This window comes from Ovis canadensis, chromosome 4, assembly GCF_042477335.2.
Source record: "Ovis canadensis isolate MfBH-ARS-UI-01 breed Bighorn chromosome 4, ARS-UI_OviCan_v2, whole genome shotgun sequence".
NCBI lineage: Eukaryota > Metazoa > Chordata > Mammalia > Artiodactyla > Bovidae > Ovis > Ovis canadensis.
The window spans coordinates 34,637,453-34,656,223 of record NC_091248.1 but is presented as its reverse complement, the minus strand read 5'-3'; positions in this window follow the sequence as shown (position 1 = coordinate 34,656,223).

The window sequence follows — 18,771 nt, the reverse complement described above, 5'->3', positions numbered from 1 at the left end:
ACTAGTATAATATAGTAAATTGTAATTTACAAAATATTCTCACTTATTTATTTTAAGAAGCAGGCTTATTGATGACAAATTCTTCCATATAACCATCCTTCCTACAGAACCAGTGTCTATTTCTCAATTAATATGGTAGAAAATGAAAGGGAAGTCGCTCAGTTGTGTCTGACTCTGAAACCATGTTAATTTGTTCAACTGTAGTAGTTGACAGTGGTTATACAACATAATTCCTTAGAAAATCAGATTCCTTGGGTATTTGTCAAAATATCTGTGGTTGCAAAGCAATTTTAAAACTATAAAGTTAGTAGATTTTCAAGAAAAGAAAGCTTAACTTAATAATATAGGCAACTTGAATCTTAATCCATAGCAGCTGGATGTGATGTTAGCAAGGTAATGAAATAAGAGGTCCCCTACTTGTATTCCACCATAAGAACAGTAACTTGGTAGTCATCTGTGGACAAAAGTGCCTTTCTGGGAACTTTGGGATCCACTGGGAGGTAGGAGGCTGTGAAAGCCTAGCAGAACTGAAGACTGAAAAGGGTCATTTTGAGAGGCCAAGTCTGCATCCAGGTGGCAGGCTTGCTGACCATGGTCCCAGTTACTAGCCTGATGTAGTCTTGTCACCTTGTAGACTCAACCATAGCCCCATTTGGGCTGGATACTCCCACCAGCACCATCTCCCAAATTTTTGTTTCAATATACTTTTTAAATTTCACTTTTGATTTCTTTTTGACTCATGGTTGTCCAGGAGTATGTTATTTAATTTGCACATATTTCTGAATTTTCCATTTTCCCTTTGGCTGTTGATTTTGTTTCATACCAGTGTGTTTGGAAAGGAAACTTGGCACCATATTTTAATTGTCTTAAATTTACTAAGACTTGTTTTGTGATCTTACATATGATCTATCCTGGAGAATATTTTGTGTGTGTTTGAAAATAATGTGTGTTCAGGTCCTGTTGTGTGGAATGTCACAGACATGTCTGTTAGGAATATTTGGTTTAAAGTATAGCTCAAGTCCAAAGTTTGGTTAGGCATATTGTTTTGAAATTATCTATCTGTTGTTGAAAGTAGGGTATTAAACTTGTCTACTACTGTTGTATTAGTTATTTCTCCTTTCACATGTGTTAGTATTTGCTTACTAAATTTAGGTGTGCTGATGTGGTACATGTCTATTTATAGTTGTTATATGCTCTGGATGAATGAATCCCTTTATTATTATACTGCTTTGAGTAATTGAAATTTGGCAAGAGACTCTATCTTGGGAGTTTCCCAGTGGTCTTATGGTTAGGATTCAATGCTTTCACTCTGTAGTCTGGATTTGATTCCTGGTTGGGGAACTGGGATCCTGGGAGCGGCAGAGCATGGGCAAAAAAAGAAAAAGAATAGATCTTAGCAAACACACACAGTAGTTATGTGAGCTGATGGTTGTGTTAATTAGCTTGATTGTGGTACTCTTTATAAATATATACATATATTAAATCATGTTCTACATCTGATATATAATATATACATTTTTAATTTGTCAGTTATACTTTAATAAAACTGAGAAAAATCATTATCACCTAATTTAAGAGTTCTAAATTTGGAAAACTCAGCAGTGGCCACAGGACTAGAAAAGGTCAGTTTTCATTCCAATCCCAAAGAAAGGCAATGCCAAAGAATGCTCAAACTACCGCACAAATGCACTCATCTCACATGCTAGTAAAGTAATGCTCAAAATTCTCCAAGCCAGGCTTCAGCAATACGTGAACCGTGAACTTCCTGATGTTCAAGCTGGTTTTAGAAAAGGCAGAGGAACCAGAGATCAAATTGCCAACATCCACTGGATCATCAAAAAAGCAAGAGAGTTCCAGAAAAACATCTATTTCTGCTTCATTGACTATGCCAAAGCCTTTGACTGTGTGGATCACAATAAACTGTGGAAAATTCTGAAAGAGATGGGAATACCAGACCACCTGACCTGCCTCTTGAGAAACCTATATGCAGGTCAGGAAGCAACAGTTAGAACTGGACATGGAACAACAGACTGGTTCCGAATAGGAAAAGGAGTACGTCAAGGCTGTATATTGTCACCCTGCTTATTTAATTTATATGCAGAGTACATCACGAGAAACGCTGTACTGGAAGAAGCACAAGCTGGAATCAAGTTTGCCAGGAGAAATATCAATAACCTCAGATATGCAGATGACACCACCCTTATGGTAGAAAGTGAAGAGAAACTAAAAAGCCTCTTGATGAATGTGAAAGAGGAGAGTGAAAAAGTTGGCTTAAAGCTCAACATTCAGAAAATGAAGATCATGGCATCTTGTCCCATCCCTTCATGGGAAATAAATGGGGAAACAGTGGAAACTGTATCAGACTTAATTTTTTGGAGCTCCAAAATCACTGCAGATGGTGACTGCAGCCATGAAATTAAAAGATGCTTACTCCTTGGAAGGAAAAGTTATGACCAACCTAGATAGCATATTCAAAAGCAGAGACATTACTTTGCCAACAAAGGTCTGTCTAGTCAAGGCTATGGTTTTTCCAGTGGTCATGTATAGTTGCTAGAGTTGGACTGTGAAGAAAGCTGAGTGCCAAAGAATTGATGCTTTTGAACTGTGGTGTTGGAGAAGACTCCTGAGAGTCCCTTGGACTGCAAGGAGATCCAACCAGTCCATTCTAAAGGAGATCAGTCCTGGGATTTCTTTGGAAGGATTGATGCTAAAGCTGAAATTCCAGTACTTTGGCCACCTGATGCGAAAAGACTCTGATGCTGGGAGGGATTGGGGGCAGGAGGAGAAGGGGACGACAGAGGATGAGATGCTGGATGGCATCACTGACTCGATGGATGTGAGTCTGAGTGAACTCCGGGAGTTGGTGATGGATAGGGAGGCCTGGTGTGCTGCGATTCATGGGGTCGCAAAGCGTCGGACACGACTGAGCGACTGAACTGAACTGAAGGGAATAAAAACCACAGCAATGACCGTAGCTTTCTCTCGACTATAACAAAAGTGATCTATAGGAGCAATAAGTACAGTATCAAGTTGATTTTGTCTTCATTTGCAGATGGTCATGTAGTTTTTTTTTTTTTTAAAAAAAGCTTTTTATTTTGTATTGGGGCATAACTGTTATGATTTTCAGGTGAATAGCAAAGGAACTGAGCCATATATGTACATGTATCCATTTTCCCCCAAACTCCCCGCCCATCCTGGCTGCCAGGTAAAATTGAGCAGTTTCCTGTGCTAAACAGTAGGTCCTTGTAACCAACAGGGTTATGTAGTTTTTATGCCATGCTTTCTCTCTGGTGGCTGAAGAGTGTATGTATAGAAAGACATGCCTTTTGAAAATTCATTTTAGCTAAAGAGAAGGCTAGGGAAATAATACATTGTCTAAAATAGCTATTTTTTTCCTGAAGTTTGTTAAGTTTCAGTCGTTGAATATGTGATGTTTAAAAATATTTTAGACAATAAATTTTAGGAGTACTTTATTGTGGTACACTTACCAGTTTATGATGTCTCTCTCTCTCTCTCTCTCTCTAGTCCCTCATTCATGTCTGACTCTTTGCAACCCCATGGACTATAGCCTGACAGGCTCCTTTGTCCATGGAATTCTCCAGGCAAGAGTATTGGAATGGCTTGCCATTCCCTCCTCCAGAGGATCTTCCTAACCCAGGGATCAAACCCTGGTCTCCTTCATTGCAGGTGGATTCTTTACTGTTTGAGCCACCAGGGAAGCTCTTAATGATGTCTACTCTTACGATGTACCAGAAAAAGTATATTATAACCTTGACACTGACATAGATGTCTCATGGAAAGAGTTCTGATGCCCTCATGCCAGAAGGAGAGGGAGGAGTCAGTCTGGAGGGGAGAAGAAATATATTGAGCCAAAACAGCTTGCTTGATCCCAGAAGCCAGAGTGTACTTAACTGATGAGATCAAGACTTGAACGTGTTCCAAGTGTACCTATACGGTACTCACATGTAATGACTTCAAGGTCATTTGAGCTTATGGTTGTAACTAGTCCTGAATACTCATCTTAATATCTGAGTTTCCATAGTTGATAAACATAATTTTTTCAGAATATATTTTTAATGTTTATATGGCTTGAAATTATGAAACTGGATAGAATTAAAAGCAGCTTGCAGAATAGTGTCACTAAATATTATTGCCTAATGTTATTAACAGATCTTTCCACTAGTCCCTAGGCATATGAAGTGAGGGGGAATTAAACCTATTTATTTTATTTTCAATGTGTGACATCGTTATTTGTGTAAGTTAGTCATTGTGATTATTGTGATTACTGAGATTAATGTATCACTTTAGTGCCTAACTGAAGGGAGTTAGACACTGCTGTGGTTTAAAGCCCATAGTGGGTTCAGTACCTATTCTCAATTCTAAAGAAGCTAAATTTAGATGAAGGTGAAGAGGTCTGCCTGGCTTTCCCAGTGGGTAGAGCAGAGGAAACCTTGGAGAAGATTAACTGAAAGAAAACTGAAAGGCATTTTTCTTCTTATTTTATATGTACCATCAGTTCAGTTCAGTTCAGTTGCTCAGTCATGTCCAACACTTCACGACCCCATGGACATAGCATGCCAGGCTTCCCTGTCCATCACCATCTCCTGGAGCTCGCTCAAACTCATGTCCATTGAGTCAGTGATACCATCCAACCATCTCATCCTCTGTTGTCCCCTTCTCCTCCTGCCTTCAGTCTTTACCAGCGGCAGGGTCTTTCTCAATGAGTCAGTTCTTCGCATCAGGTGGCCAAAGTATTGGAGTTTCAGCTTCAGCATCAGTCCTTCTAATGAATATTCAGGACTGATTTCCTTTAGGATAGACTGGTTTGATCTCCTTGCAGTCCAAGGGACTCCCAAGAGTCTTTTCCAACACCACAGTTCATTTCCAAATTTTGGTGAGTTTTACTGCTAGTGACTGATATGTATATACTTGCATGTGTTTTGATTAAAAAGTCAGGATTCCTTTTATTAGTATCTTGAAAGTGAAAACGGCATTTGCTCTGTTGTGTCTGACACTTTAGGTGACCCCATGGACTATAGCCCTCTAGGGTCCTCTGTCTATGGGATTCTCCAGGCAAGAATACTGGAGTGGGTTGCCATGCCCTCCTCCAGGGGATTTTCCCAACCCAGGGCTTGAACCCAGGTCTCCTGCATTGCAGGCAAATTTTTTACCATCTAAGCCACCAGGGAACTGTGGTCAAAGCACTTTGGGCTTTTAAGGTTTCATTGTTTCATATGTTAAACAAGGATTAAAATATTTTTGTGTACTATGAAAGATTGTGAGAGTGAAATGAAAGAATGTAATAAAAGTATTTTGTAAGCTGAAAGGTATCAATAATGTGTTAAGTAATAGTATTGTGTGTCCATGTGTCCATATAATGCTGAAAGAACTTAAGCATACGATACTTTTTCCCACTTATTTACTTATTTTTTTCAAGACTTTTTCTTTTCAGAGCACTTTTATTTCACAGGAAATTGAGGGGAAAGTACAGAGATTTCCGATATGCTCCCTGCCCGCCATGTACATGTACCTGTTAGTCGCTCAGTCATGTCTGACTCTTTGCGACTCTATGGACTGTAGCCCTCTGGTCTTCTCTGTCCATGGGATTCTCCATGCAAGACCACTGGTGTGGGTAGCCATTCCCTTCTCCAGGGGGTCTTCCTGACCCAGGGATCAGTCCTGGATCTCTCACATTACAGGCAGATTCTTTACTGTCTGAGCCACCGGGAAGCCAAGTACTCATAGCCTCCTCCATTTTTGACATCCTCCACAAGGGTGGTGCATTTGTTATAACTGATGAACTTGCAGTGAGATATTATTGACACCCAAGATACACGTATTACCAGAGGGGTCGCACTTTGTGTTGTACATTCTATAGGTTTGGACAAATATATAAGGATATGTGTCTGTCGTTATGGTATCACACACAGTATATTCACTGCCCTAAAAAATTATCTCCACTCTGTCTATTCATCCTTCCCTACCTCCTAACCCCTTGCAACTTCTGTTTCCTTACTTTTGTGTATTCCAGAATGTCATACATAAGGAATGAAACAGTACATTGCCTTTTTGAATTGGCTTCTTTCACTTAGTTATATTCCTTAAGTTTTCTCCATGTCTTTTCATGGTTTGATAGCTCATTTCTTTACTGTGTTCAATATGTTTTAATAACCTATAAGGGAAAATAATCTGAAAAAATATATATGTATGTTCAACTGAATCACTTTGCTATATACATGAAACTAACACAGCTTTGTAAATCAACTCCTTTCCTCACTGGAAAGGAGTCATGAGATGGTAGATAATGTAATAATAGCTTTATGAAAAATGACAACACCAAAAACTGTATGCCAACATATTGAGTGGTCCCACCTAATTCAGGTGTAGGGGCAAGGCTTGAGTGGTAGAATGCTCAGAAAAATCCGGTAAAGAACAAGACTTCAGAGATAATAAAGAGGATTATTCCATAGCAAAGGCCTTTTTGAACGGTTGGGGTATAATGTCCTTGAAAGGTACTCTCTAGGACAATGTCTCATCATCATTGGTATATTGTGAGCATATTTGTTGTTAGGCCGAGCATTAGTAAGTTTGTTGAATTGAAGTGAAATCATATGATTAAGCCGGATGTTATTAAGAGGGCAGATAAGGCCCCTGTAAGGGGTCAGGGGCGTTTACTATGTGATAAGCATGGGTTTGGTGTGTCATTATGTGTTGTCATGCAAGTATAGGCTAACTAGAAGGGTAAATACGTAGGCTTGAATATAGCTACTGCGAATTCAAGAACTGTTAGTAGAACTAGAATAATAAATGTAATAAGAGCTGTTGTAGTGCTATTTATTAGTATGAGTGTGGCTCCTCCAATTAAGTGAATCAACAAGTGTCCTGCAGTAATGTTAGCTGTTAATCGTATGGCAAGGGCAACTGGTTGAACGAAGAGACTAATGGTTTCAATAATAACTAGCATTGGAATTAGTGGGGTTGGTGTTCCTTGTGGTAAGAAATGGGCAAGTGATGCTTTAGTTTTGTTGCGAAAGCCTGTAGTTACAGCTCCTGCTCAGAGAGGGATGGTCATGCCTAAATTTATTGATAGTTGTGTGGCTGGTGTAAATGAGTGAGGTGGTAGACCTAGTAGATTTGCTGATCCAATAAATAGGATTAAGGATATTAGCATTAATGTCCATGTTTGTCCTTTGGAATTGTGGATACCCACCATTTGTTTTGATACAAGTTGAAGCATTCATTGTTGAAGGGAGATGAGGCGGTTATTTACTAGTCAATTTGATGTTGGAAATAATAGACTAGGAAACAGGACAATAAGAGTGACAAGGGGGAGGCCTAGGATTATAGGGGTAATGAAAGAGGCAAATAGATTTTCGTTCATTTTGTTTCTCAGGGAGTGTTTTGTTTTGGCATTTTAATTGATGTTAATTCTGGGTTATAGTAAAAATTATGTTTTGAAATTTTTAGTTGAAAGATAATGAAAAGGACTAGGAACATTGATAGAATTATTGTAAGTCATGTTGATGTATCTAGTTGGGGCATATCACCAAGGAGATATTATGCTCTCAGTCTCTAACTTAAAAGGTTAGCGCTGGTATAGCTTCTTGGTGATTTTATAGTATTGACGCAGATCATTTTTCAAAGTATTTTAGTGGGACTAGTTCAAGAACAATGGGCATGAAGCTATGATTTGACCCGCAGATCTCTGAGCATTGGCCGTAATATAAGCCTGGTCGGGTTGATATAAGGGTTGTTTGATTTAGACGACCTGGGATTGCATCTGTTTTTAGTCCCTAAGAGGGATTGCCAGGTGGGTCAATGGTAAAGAATCTTCCTGCCAATGCAGGAGATGTGGGTTCAATCCCTGGGTTGGGAAGATCCCTGCAGAAGGAAATGGCAACCCACTTCAGTGTTCTTGCCTGGAAAATTCCATGGTCAGAGGAGCCTGGCAAGCTATGGTCCATGGGGTCGCAAAAGAGTTAGGCACGACTGAGCAGCTGAGCATGCATAGCATAAACAAGGTGCACAACCTAAGTGTTGGAAGAAAGTGATAAAGGAGAAAAGAAGAAAGAAGGGAAGGAGCAAAAAAGAAAAGGGTGGTTAGATTTTGGTTATACAGGTTGGTCATTGTTTGCTACTGTTCGCTATTAATAGTAAGCTAATGTATTGCTTGAATATTTGGAACTGATTTTCAAAGCATCTAAGGCTTTACTAAATGCTTTGTGATTTCTGAGACTGTCTTATGTATTCCATGTATTTAAATGGATATGGATATATATTTCTAATATATCTAATTACCTATATTTTTTCTGTTATTCAGGGGCTTTCCTGGTATCTCAGCTGATAAAGAAACCACCTGCAATGCAAAAGACCCCAGTTTGATTCTTGGGTCAGGAAGATCCACTGGAGAAGGGATAGGGTACCCACTCCAGTATTCTTGGGCTTCCCTGGTGGTTCAGCTGGTAAAGAATCTGCCTGTGATGTGGGAGACTTGGGTTAGATCCCTGGGTTGGGAAGATCTGCTGGAGAAGGGAAAGGCTACCCACTCTAGTATTTTGGTCTGGAGAATTCCATGGACTGTATAGTCCATGGGGTCCCAATAAGTTGGACGTGTTGAATGACTTTCACTTTCTGTTATGCATGCCTTCTTATGTGTGGGTTATCTTTCATTTCACTACATTAAAACTGAGCAAATTGCTGCTGTATATTTTCCTTGTATATCAAAAAAGAATAAAAAGTTATCAACAGTGCAACAAAAAGTTTTACTGTGGTAGGCATTTCTCCTTTAATAAATATGAGTGAAAGGTGATTTTTATTGTTGGTGTTGCTGCTAGTTTACTTATGCTTCAGAGAGACTAGCAGGCAGCATTATTATTATAGCTGTCCACAAAAGCTGATTGTGGTATTGATGGTAATATGTACCGTAGTAAAATAATGGAATTCAATATGCATTAAATTTGCTGGCTATATATTCTATTGTAGATATATTTTCATAGTTAATGACTTGACAGTTAATAGATAGATCATAAACATTGCTATTTAGGTTTATAATAATTACCGTGGAGACCACATTGGTAATTATTGCCATCCAATGCTCTTATAGCTCTGTTCTTCTCTAGAGATACAGACTTCATTGTGAGAATCAATCACGAGGTTTCCCTACTGTGGTCTAATGCAATAGATATTAAATCATTATATTTCTCCATTCACTAAGGTTGAGGGTGAGTTTGGACTTGAAGGTAGTTCCTATTCTGTAATAAGCTATTGGTCTCAATTATAGGTAGATTTAGAATCTCATTATCCCTCTACTGCAGAGAGGGAACCACTTCTGAGTGTTTACTCTGCGTTTTATATGGCATATGTTAACAAGCTATACATCTTGTTTTGTGTGTCATGATTCTTCCCTCTTAATATTCCTTTGAATCACATTGTTAGGGAAGAAAAAAACTCTTTTCTAGATATTTTGCCAGTATAAAAAATGCTTGTTAATCAGTTTAAAACTTGAAAACAAATATAATCAGTCTCAGATTGTTAGCTCTTTACTGTTAAAAGACAATTCCGAGAGCTTTACATGGTACGAATATTTTATTGAGTGAGAAACAAACTTTTCAAGAGTAGGGTTCCTTCAAGTCTTAACCTGACATGTTGCTCATAATGTTACAAGATGACTTATAAAGTGAAAATCAAAGTTTTTTAAATTTTACGAAGATTAGTTATTACTGTGGGGGTTTCCTCCAGAGAGCAGGGGGTTGGAAAAAATGATTAACTTGGAAGATGTCTGAAGTTTCTTTTATGATTATCAGAGGCATTTATAAGAAATGAGCTAAAGTAACTTTCCATTATATCTATGAAATTAGATAGACTTGGTTTTCCTTATGTGGCTTAAGTGATCTTTTGTGTGCTTGTGAGTTTTTAAGCTTGATCTCTATTTTATTTTAATACTACTATATATCATATAGTTTTAAAAAAATTTAATTTTTTAATTGAGGGATAATTGCTTTATAGAAATTTGTTGTTTTCTGTTAAATCTCAGCATGAATCAGCCATAGGTATACATATATCCCCTCCCTTTTGAAACTCCCTCCCACCTTCCTCCCCATCCCACCCCTCTAGGTTGATACAGAGCACCTGTTTGGGTTTCCTGAGACATACAGCTAATTCCCATTGGCTATCTATCTTACATATGATAATGTAAGTTTCCATGTTATGCTCTCCATACATCTCACCCTCTCTTCCCCTCTTCCCATGTCTGTAAGCCTATTTTCTATGTCTGTTTCTCCATTCAGTTCAGTTCATTTCAGTCGCTCAGTCATGTCCGACTCTGCGACACCATGAATCACAGCACGCCAGGCCTCCCTGTCCACCACCAACTCCTGGAGTTCACTCAGACTCACGTCCATCGAGTCAGTGATGCCATCACTGCCCTGCAAATAAATTCTTCAGTACCATTTTTATAGATTCCATATAAATGTGTTAGTATACCGTACTTATCTTTCTCTTTCTGACTTACTTCATATCACGTACATTTTGTTGCCTCACTTAAACCTGTAAGATCTAGATTAAAACAATTTTCAGTAAGTTAAATGAGATAGCCTTTCCTAATTATATTGTTTAAAAGATCAAAATAATACTCAGAATTACTATGCAAACTAATTTTTGTTAGATATAAAATTTTAAGCATTAAATTGCATAGTTCATTAAAGGATCTTTTTTTATTGAATGCTAGGATGTTGATACTTCTCTGTGTTTTTTTTTCCAGGAAAATAATTTCTTATGGATATTTCCTAACACTAGCAATAACATTTTATCTGCAAACTTTCAAATTTACCAAGAAGCATTTGAAGTACTAGTTAGTATTTTTATTTTGTGTCATAGTAGTATAGTATGATCCACATGTGAAGATATTTAAAAGTTTTCTCAACTTTTAAATTAGAGCCTAAACTTAATATGCTGTCTTCCACAGAAATATTACTGAAGTAAATCTATAGAATTATATAATATTGAAATATGGATAACTGACAGAAAGCAACAATATTTTTACCTGAAACTCCATTTCAATTTATGAGAACGGGCCATTTTAATATTCTTTCTACTTCTCCTTAAATATTATGGTGTGCTTTCTGTTTTATCCCAGTATAACATTTGCTGAGAGCAAAGGCAATGAATTCCACCTATACTGGAGTAAATTTATGTGCCCATGGATTTCATCAGCCTTGTGAAGAATATCATGACTCTACAAAATGTAAAAGCTGGTACTCTAGATGGTATACAGAATTTTGCGTATAATTTAGGGGTTCACTGATTTACCAGAGCCCATTTATATTTAGGTATATTTTTATTTTGTCACATGAAATATTCCAGCATTCAGTAGTCCATATAAAAACCCAAGATTATAACATTTTTCTTGCAGACTCAAAAGAAGGCTGCACTTAACCTTCAGTTTAGAATCCTACCTTCAGTCTTGACAGCTAGTGCTTATACACGGCTCATCACTCCTCCAAAGACAGCAGGGCCACTACTGGACAGTGAGAAACTTCTTGTATTTCTGAGGTCATCAGCTGTGGGTGTTTTTCTAGAATACCTGAAAATAGTATAGTAAAATGTGAGTTGTCAACAAGATGATCATATTAATAGAATATTAATAGTTCAAACACTTTAGTATGAAGGTTTTAAAAAAGCATGTTCCCTTGATATCAGGCCTCTACTCTGGGAGAAATTAATTTTAATTAACTTCTGTATATTTTAATTTTGCTAAGCTATGCTACATAAATATTTTTTATTCCTCTGTCCTTATGGTCTCAGTGGAAGAGAAACTCTTGTCTACCCTTAAAAATTTACTCTATCCCCAGTACTCTGACTTTTGCTCAGAGACTTTGTTTCCATGATTATTCCTACAAATCTCTATATGATATCCCTCTCATTTTCCTTCAGATTATAAAATGTTTTTCTTATATTGTAAAAACTTATATTTAGTTTCTAATCCTGCAGTCTTTCTAGTTCCAGTGTCTTAATCCCTTCACACCTGAGCTCCTTGAAGAGGTAATTTATTATCTTTGTCTCCAACTTATCTCAATTTACGCTTCAAATTCGTTGATCAAGTCAACTTTAAAAATCTCCTCATCTTGACTAAACTTTAGAAAGGCTTCTTCTTAATTCTAGGCCCTTAACTTACCTTTTCTTAGAGCATTTACTTTAGAAAAAATGGAATTTTCTGTTCTTCCTCTCCCCTTTAAAATATAAATCTTTTGAGACCTCTTGACAGTTTGGGCTTCCCAGGTGGCACTAGAGTTAAAGCACCCGCCTGCCAGTGCAGGAGACATGAGAGGCAGGTTCAGTTCCTGGGTCGGGAAGATCCCCTGGATAAGGAAATGGCAACCCACTCCAGTATTCTTGCCTGTAGAATCCCATGGACAGAAGAGGCTGGCAGACTGCAGTCCATAGAGTCACACAGAGTCAGACGTTTTTATGGATAAAACAAGAAATGTTTTTTCCAAAACCTGGGAGCCATGCTTCAATCATTAAGGAAGATAGGGCCCCTGACTGCCAGTTTCTAGGTAAGAGTAGAAAACCTACATTGGGGAGGCACTTGGCTCCAGATTGTAAAACTATCACCTGTCATGAAGATGGGAGAAAATTTATCTGTAAGGCCAGGTAGCAAACACAGATGACCCAAGATGCCTCCACTCCATCTCTTAAAACTCTCCAGGTCTTTGTCTCAGTGGAATTGATCTCAGGCTGAGTCTGGCCTTTCTTCCCTCTGGTAATAGCCATGAATAAAGTATTTCTTGTCTTTTTAACTTTGTCCAGTACAATTTTTGCTTCGGCGCGGTACAATCTCTTTTCTTCCCTAGACACTCCTCTTTATCTTCGTCGACTAAGATCACAACAATTCTCTTAAATTAACTCACTTTTGAAAAATGTTTCATTAATTGACAACCTCTAAGACTATTCCATAGTGATAACCATGACTTTTTTCTTAAAATTAGATTAGAGCTCTTTGACTTTTTCTGATATTGTTCCTGATCTCACAGTTCTTTAGCCGTAACTGTTGGTAATCCCTATGTATTCTTCCTTCATTCTTTACCTATATATCTCTACTTGGTTAATTTCAAATATATTTGGATTCCCAAGTACATGTTTATGGCTTTGAAATATTCTTCAGGCCATACTTCTCTTGAGTTGCTAGGCCATGTTTCCAACTTCTTCCATGTATCTTCACCTTATGCCTCATAAGCATTTCAGAACTTCTATTTATTTAGAAGCTCACCTTGCAGCTTTTTCAATATCCTTTTACTGCATGAGTGCACATCTATCCACACAGCTGGCCAAGCCAATAACTTGGGCCTTGACCTAGAGCAGATTCATTAATTTACTTTTTCTGATACAAACGAAGTGCCTAATAAATTTTGTTGAGTAAAACAATATACGGATAATATTTTACAGAATCTTATTTTTTAACCTGACTTTTTATCTTCTCTCTGGATGATGGCCAGGGATTGCGATGTAACCAGAATGAGTAACAGCTTACAAAACTTAACCTGAGGGCAGGGAGGCTGATAGTGGTGATGATTGGTTGCATTTTGAGATAATAAAAGCCTAGCTCAAAGCATGACAATAATTAGTTTATAACAACATTTCTGCATATGAGTGCTGCTGCTGCTGCTGCTCCTAAGTTGCTTCAGTCGTGTCCGACTCTGTGTGACCCCATAGATTGCAGCCCACCAGGCTCCTCTGTCCACAGGATTCCCCAGGCAAGAATACTGGAGTGGGTTGCCATTTCCTTCTCCAATGCATGCATGCATGCTAAGTTGCTTCAGTCATGTCCGACTCTGTGCGACCCCATGGACAGCAGCCCACTAGGTTCCTCTGTCCACAGGACGCTCCAGGCAAGAATACTGGAGAGGGTGTATATGAGTGCAGTATAATTAATACCAGGACAAACTTTCTGTAAATTGTCATGTAAAGACAGTTTAAACTTTGTGTGCCAAGAAGGAAAACTAACTGTTATGTAGGTCCTTATATCATCTATTAAAATGTGATCATATAAAATTGTGAAAAAAATATTCTAATCTCTCCACTGATATAAAACCAGTTAGAAGGCAGATTTAGCCCACAGGCCATAGTTTGTCAATTGATACTCGGTAACATATTATAAATGATAGTATCAAATTCATGATGCAATGAGCCTGACTAAAGCTTTTTAAAAAATTAATTCCAAATCTGCCACCAGTTATACTGTGTGGTGCGGATGCATGTGTGTGTGTGTGTGTGTTTGTGTGCGTGTGCATACGTATTTTTTGCTGTGTTCAGGGTTTTTTATCGGGACACAGCCTTTCACACCTTGGGCTTAATTTTTATTCCTCTGTGTTATAGTTTCTTGGTAGATATAATTGGTAAAGAACTAAGTAAATTATTTAATTGAATTTTTATTGTGGTTGCATGTGAAAAACTAATCTGTGGCTCAGCTGGTATAGAAGCTAACTGCTATGCAGGAGACCCAGGTTCTATCCGTGGGTCTGAAAGATCCCCTGAGAAGGAAATGGCAACCCACTCCAGTACCCTTGCCTAGAAAATTCCATGGACAGAGGAGCCTGGTGTGCTCCAGTCTGTGGGATCGCAAAGAGCTGGACATGACTGTGCAATTAACACTTCTACTTCCAATCATTAGATGGAAAAGAGATGAATTATAGTCATTTCTTGTCATAAAGTGTGAAACTAGTAGTAATCTAATTGGCAAATGCTAGGAGAAATGGTAATATTTGTATTTATCACAAGATTATCTTATTCATGATGTAAATTTCATTGAGAAGAGGTATTTGTAAGTTAGTTTCTTTCTAGTTTTATGAAACTCAGACATGCTGGTTGTTGTTTTCTTTCACTTAAGGGGAGCTGATTGTGAGCATACCTTGCAGACCAAGGGAGCTCAGAGGCTTTTACATCTGTCAACACTTCTGGTAACCCAGTGGGAGTCTGAGTTCTGTCTTGGTTTGGCTCCCTCCTGTCTACTTGCCTCCTGTGCTACCGACTTCCTCCTGCGTTGCCTTCCTCTCTAAACTCTCCGATCAGTGTTGTGACTTCTATTCCGTGTAGATTTTGCTTACTTTCTTCTTAATGCATGTGTGTGTTTGGCTTTTTTATTGTTGTTTTTTAATTAGTAACATTGGCAGCTTCTAAAGGAATCCCTAATCAAGAAGGTAGGCATATTTCCCTGGTTTCATAACACTGAGGTTTAGTTTGAGGGTGTGATCAATTTCTTCTCCCCCAAAATGTGTTTTGTGTGGGATTTTCCTTTTTATTTATTAAAATTCTTTTAATTAAAAAATTTTTTGGCTCTTCATTTTTAAAGGTGTTCAAAATCAAAGTTTTCAGTCTAAAACACTGTCATTTAAACAAGAGGCTAGTCAATACTTCAAATAAAAGGACACATTGTGATTTGAATGCTGTTTCCACAAAGGGAAAATGAAATCTGATTTATGAGCTTGACAGATGATAATAAATTTTTTTAGAAAGGCTGTTTTTCTTTTACTGCTTTTTGGTTGTTCTGTGCCTGCCATGTAGTTAAAGGGAAATAAGACTTGTAGTTCCTAAATCTATGAATTCAACCAGTTTATTTAGATCCATCTTATTATTTTGAATAGTTGCTCTAAGTGGCTTTGACCACTTAATAGTCCAGTCTGCACGTATCACATGCTTGATCCAATAATCACTTATACATAAAAGAAAGATGGCTGAGCTCAAGGCAGCCGTGAAAGACTAGTTTTAACTACTTCCATTCAGTGGAGGCACCATGGCTTCCCTGGTCTCTCAGACAGCAAAGAATCTGCCTGCGATGCAGGAGACCTGGGTTCAATCCCTGGGTTGGGAAGATCCCCGGGAGGAGGAAAAGACAACCCACTCTGGTATTCTTGCCTGGAGAATTCCATGGACTGAGAAGCCTGGCTGGCTGCAGTGCATAGGGTCACAAAGAGGTGGACACAACTGAGTGACCTACACTTTCACACTTTTGACACTAGCAGTACAGGAAGTTAACTGTTCTCATATTACTCAAAGAACAGAAAATCCTCAAATAGTCATTGATATTCATAAGTTTACAGTTGACAAGTAGTAACCAGAGATTAAGAAATTAAGAGACGAAGACAACAGATAAAAGAGAGCAGGGCATGCAGGAGAGAGTAGTTACAGTTCAACTCATGCTGACAGAGGCTTTGCAGGAATGCAAGCTCACAGCCGTCAATTCCTATGATTTCCTTCTTTCAATTAAAGCTAAAAATCTGGAATTTATTATTAGAGTGTTTTGGGTTGAGTAGTGTTTCCCCACTGCCAACTTAAAATTCATATGTTGAGTCCTCACACCCAGTACCTCAGAATGTGACTTATTTAGAGTTAGGATCATTACAGAGAAAATCAAGTTAAAATGACTTTGTTAGTTTAGGTCATAATGGAATATGACAGGTGTCCTTATGAAAATCTAGGCATAGACACACACAGAGAAAATGATGTGAAAAGACCTAGGACAAGGAGGCCATCTGTAAGACACAAGAGAGAGGCCTGGAACAAAACCTTCCCTCACAGGTCTCAGATAAAACCAACTCTGCCAACTCCTTGATTTTGGATTTCTAGTCTTTTTGTGACATAGTAAATTTCTATCATTTAAGTATCCAGTTTGTGATACTTTATTGTGGCAGTCATAGTACACTAACACATAAAGTCTTCCTGGGTTTCAGATATTGGTAACCTACTGAATTCAAGTTGAAACTAAAACATTATCTTCATCCTTTTCCCTTTTGACTCAGAATTATAGCTGATTTCAACAATTTTATCATCAGAGGCAAAGGCAAGTGTACCTGCCTATCTAAGGCTGTTGAGTGATGATTGAACATTTAGTAGTATATTTGGGATTTGTTTCAATCATTGTTGTTGGGTAATAATTTGGTTATTAGGTTATGTTATTAGGAAATAGGGCTTCCCAGGTGGCAGCAGTGGTAAAGAACTCACCTCCCAGTGCAGGAGACGTAAGAGACGTGGGTTTGATCCCTGGGTAGGGAAGATCCCCTGGAGAAGGACATAGCAATCCACTCCAATATTCTTGCCTTAAAAAATCCCATGGACAGAGGAGCCTGGTGGGTTATAGTCCATAGGGTCACAAAGAATCAGACATGACTGAAGCGACTTAACACACACAACAATAATTGCTTGCTAATTATTACTTATTTTTCCTTTATAAAGGCCTCAAATTCAATTTATCCAAGAGAGAGGATTCAGTTGGTTGAAATCACATTGGATCAAATACTTTTATTATTTAGCAATGTTCAGTTACTTTTATTTTTCTTTTTTTTTTAATTTTAAAATCTTTAATTCTTACATGTGTTCCCAAACATGATACTTTTATTTTTCTTAAAGCAGATCATCTAAATGGTTGAATACCATTTAGGCTAGCATTTATAGATGAGGGAGCAGGTCATGAGCACTCACCTATGGTTGTAGGTATAGAAGGTAATCAGTCTTTCATAGACTGCTTTCCACAATAGTTCAGTTCATTGACAAATGCATGTAAGGTTTTGGTCACATAAAATTTGTCCAGAAATTTATAATATTCACTCACTGAGTTATTGAAGAGAGAAAAGTTAAGCTCAAATATCTTTATGGTTGGTTCAGTCTTATGGCATCTGTGTTCATCAAACATTTATCCAAATCCAGAACAATATATAATCATAGTTTCAGGCAGAGAATAGGATGCTTTAAAAAATAATTTAGCTTTCAAACATAGTATCATTCTCAGCTATATTTAAATCCCATATTATAACAGTATAGTCTTGTTGGTTCTGCTAGTTAAATGACAGTTGAAATCAACTGATACACATTGCTAGCAGTTCTAAATAGTTCATAATCACAAACAAGTCTATTGTTAAACTATTTTCTTTCACTATTTTATACTAAACCAGATCTTAAATCAGTGTCAGTCGGTCAGTTTAGTCGCTCAGTCACTCTTTGCGATCCCATGAATCGCAACATGCCAGGCCTCCCTGTCCGTCACCAACTCCCGGAGTTCACTCAGACTCATGTCCATCGAGTCGGTGATGCCATCCAGCCATCTCATCCTCTGTCGTCCCCTTTTCCTCCTGCCCCCAATCCCTCCCAGCACCAGAGTCTTTTCCAGTGAGTCAACTCTTCAATCAGTGTATGCTATGATAATAAAATTCAAGAAAGAGATAAATATGTATTTCAATAAGCGAAGACTTTTTTGCATAGTAAACATTAAAGAGATATGACTAAGTCAGTTAGATACAACATTACTTTATGTGTCTCATTTTCTCAATCTTTGAAATTAAGTTAAAAGAAATGAATTATAAGGACCATTTTAGGACCAAGAGATAAAAGCAGAAGGGTAGGTAGTTTTGTCTCCGTTAGCTGTGGAAAATGTGTTTTTTTGATGGTTAGAAGAATATTATGAAAAAGTAATATTCGTGTAAATATTAAGTTCTTTGGTATAATTTTTTTCTTTACATCCATTTGTAATGGCCCAAATGGGCTAGAGCATACATTCGAAGAAGTTACAGCCTGGTTTTTCCCCTATTTTAAATTAATGAGCATTTATCGAAGAAATTTTTTTTTAAAGAGAGAGCTGCCCACAGACTTTAGCATATACCTTAGAAGGCACTGGTGTCAGAACAAGGCCATGTCACTTGCAAAAGAAAGTCTGCTAACTGTAACTACTATTTTTGCCTGCTTAATGAGCAGCAGACCTCCTGAGTGCAGATAAGTAAGCTCATT